Source organism: Aplysia californica, unplaced genomic scaffold (assembly GCF_000002075.1).
Source record: "Aplysia californica isolate F4 #8 unplaced genomic scaffold, AplCal3.0 scaffold00127, whole genome shotgun sequence".
Classification (NCBI taxonomy): Eukaryota; Metazoa; Mollusca; class Gastropoda; order Aplysiida; family Aplysiidae; genus Aplysia; species Aplysia californica.
Genome location: NW_004797397.1, coordinates 661,751 through 665,279, shown reverse-complemented (window position 1 = coordinate 665,279; position 3,529 = coordinate 661,751). Strand labels below are relative to the sequence as shown.

At 39.8% G+C, this 3,529-nt stretch overlaps 1 long non-coding RNA gene across 1 annotated transcript; it reads left to right on the top strand.

Moving 5' to 3' along the window:
• The first annotated feature begins 979 nt into the window (after positions 1-979).
• On the top strand, positions 980-1,907 carry LOC118477531. Its single transcript, XR_004858442.1, has 2 exons — positions 980-1,245; positions 1,636-1,907. It is a non-coding gene; the product is annotated as an uncharacterized LOC118477531 (long non-coding RNA).
• Positions 1,908-3,529: the final 1,622 nt, after the last annotated feature.

Genomic DNA, 3,529 nt, shown 5'->3' with positions numbered 1-3,529 from the left:
TTGGCAAAGCCCATATTCACTTTTCAGGTTGTATCAACTCCACAAAAGTTGTCTATTTGGGCAACCTCACCCTCCCTATTGTCGCTATACTATAAACAGCTCCATACTGTAAGGTGAAACCTGTGGGCGCTTAAATGACCAGAATTTTGTCGATAGTGCCGTAAAACACCTACTCAATCAAAAAATCAAAAATAAGGTGAACAGTAGTGGGTGTGGCTGGATCCTTGTGTTTGGCCACCAGTGAAAACTACGAATGATCCGACATGTTAAAGTGTTAAAAATGTGTCGAGTCTAAAGGAGTTCATATACATAATAATATAAGACCATTGGTTCTCAGAATTTCATAATTTAAAAAAAAAAACTGTAGGAGAAAAGAAATTAAGTGTTAAAATGTTACAGGGGTGGAAATATTAGATTTTAAAAATAAAAATAAAGTTAAAAAAAAACAGCCAATCATTTCATGACTTTCCTTACAAGATCTTTTAGCCTAAATTGGTGCATTTTGCATTATAGGTGGGTTTTTAAAAAAACAAAAACCATTTCCGTTTTCGAAAATAAGTTTCTTCTTTGTGAATTTCATGTCGAACAAATTCCTTTTGAATGAATTATATCTTTTCCAAAATACATTCTAGTACAAAAATGGCACGGTCTTTGTTGTTGTAAGAACCACCCTGTACTTTCTGATCCACTTTTGGGTCCTGAAACATAATGTAATGCACATTATCCTCAGTGCTAGTAACCCAAAGCGGTTGATTCTAAAGCAGTCTTAACCTAGACGGTCATATAATCAGGCCACCTGCGCGCTACTGACCTAGATTCCTTGTGGGCTGACACACCCGTGTAGTAAGCCCACAACCTTGTAGATCATTAGTAGTGATAAGCCTACGCAGGGTGCGGCGGTCAGTTTGAATTGTTGTTTTCTCATGCTTTGACACTGGATTATTTCTGCCTAATGCAGTTTGCTTTTCAAGTCATCTGGATTATGTGAATATTTTCTACATCATTGTGTGTGTTGAGGAACAGAAGTGGTGACTAATTAATTAATTAATTAAGATTGACCAACAGTCTTGAGATCGCAAATTTGAAGTGCTGTTTGGCTGCACTGTAGGCCTACTGTTCATTTTCAGATTCTTCATCGCCATCGTACTCAGTGAATGCCTGGATTCTTTTAGTTGAGGCCTAATGCAGTTTTTTTTTCCCCAAATCATCTGGATTGTGTGAATATCAAATATCTCTTCCATCAGTGTACGTGTTTAGATTAAACCTACAGTGAAGTTTTGACCGTGCACGTTTAATTCATATCTGTCTAAATCCATTCTAAAATCCATGTCTACACAGTGGAGGCCCCCCCTTCTGATCCGCACACTCTTCACTGACTTAGAGCCTCTCTATGCAAACAACCACTAAAAACGAACTCTCCATCCTATCCCTAGATCTGCTTTTAGATTTAGATTAGTTTGTAACACAAACAATAGACTAAAAGGACCATGTAGATATAAATCTATATATCTAGACTCTGAGTGTCTAGGGGCCCACCCTTGTTAGGTAGGGAAAAGTATACGGATCATAATTATGGGGGAGCTCCTTTGTGTTTCTCCCGACCTGCTTTGTTTAATATCTGCTGTTCTTTCACAGTGCTTACATGCTTCTCTTCTAGGCCTATTTATTGCTTTCATCATGTGTGGTTATGACTCTGTTGGACTGTGACTGACACCTTCAAAATAAACTGAAGGAATAAGAACAACAATGGGAAGAAAATGCTCAGTTGGTGGATGCAAAACTGGCTATGACAGTCAGAAAGGTGCAGAAAAAGTGACCTTGTATGGATTTCCTTCGGATGAAACAGAATGTCGGGCATGGACTGCTAGCTTACCAAACATTTTATCCTATGAAAAGGTGTCAAAATATATCAGTGTGTGCCCTCCATTTCCGTAAAACTCTAACTCAACTCAAGTCAACTTTCTGTCTTTCCATCGCTTTTGTCTGTCTAGAATAATTTTTTACATGTCCGTTAGTTTGAACACAAACACAGGGAAGCTAAACCATTGAGAGAGAGAGAGAGAGAGAGAGAGAGAGAGAGAGAGAGAGAGAGAGAGAGAGAGAGAGAGAGAGGGGGAGGGGGACAGAGAGAGAGGGGGGGGAGAGAGAGAGAGAGAGAGGGGGGGGGAGAGATTGAGAGGGAGAGAGGGAGAGAGGGAGGGAGAGAGAGAGAGAGAGAGAGAGAGAGAGAGAGAGAGAGAGAGAAAGGAGGGAGAGATTGAGAGAGAGAGAGAGAGAGAGAGAGAGAGAGAGAGAGAGGGAGGGAGAAAGACCGCCTAGCCGTGGCCGTTGTAATCATTATTATCATTACGAAGGTCACTGCTTGCTGTGGGCCGAAGCCTGAGCGGCCGGTGTGTCAGCCCACAAGCAAGGTGTGTAGTTCTTGGGCTTGGGCTGCGCTGCCTGATTTATGATCGCCTAGGTCTTAACGGTTTCAACCTAGACGGTCAGAGATCGTATAAGAACGTATAGGTTTCAACTGACAATTTCTTTAATTTAAATATGAAACATTTATTTACTCAGGGAAAGAGGTCGCGACCGAAGAGTATGGGGGTGGGTGTTCAAATCCCGATTGCCTAGCTCGGCCATCTTAATTAAATCGAATATAAGACAGACTAACTTCCCCTCAACAATAACAATTTGATTGAAATCCTAGCATTAAATTTACTTTTACCTTTTTTTTTATTGGGAAAAACGTTTTAAGAACATGGATTGCTAGCTATACCCCCCCACCCTTTTTTTAATTTACCCCCCCCCCCCCTCCCTCCCCACACACGTACACACTCAAAATCCTACCTTCCTTTCCAACCCCCAGCGGGAAAATGAATAGTTTAGTCAAAATTTGGACTGTCCAATTTCGGGATTCATTATTTCGAAGGACACGTACATGTACATTAACAACAACAACAATAACAACAACAACAACAACAACACAACAACAACAAACTAAAATTACTACTTAAACTTAACTAACCCACCACACCCAGCCAGGGGAGTCAGTAAAGGCATCCGATAAATAGCAACAACGTCTAATGACAAATGCTCCACAGGATTAAAACGAAGAATTGCAATGGCTAAAGATATAGTTTCAATAAAATTAGCCAAATTATGAAAAATAGAAACATCTCAATGACTACCAAAATAGAAGTCCTGAAATGCTGTGTACATGGTCAACCCTTCTATTTTGGCTGTGAATGTTGGGCAATCACTTTGAAAATGAAATAGAGGCAACAGCAATCTGGATATTTTTAGGAATAGAAATATCTTGGAAGGAAAATAAATCACATGACATGAAGAAGTACTTGAAGACAACGTGGGACGCTCACAGATAAAAACTATCAGGAAAAGACCAACAGTTTCTGGGACAGCTGAATAGATATATAAGAAAAAGTACCCAATTAATCCGATTTATTTTCAATTCGACCAGTTTGGCATAGAACGTTTTTTAGCCTCTGGCAACCCTAGTTTCATTATTCATTCATTTACTTCA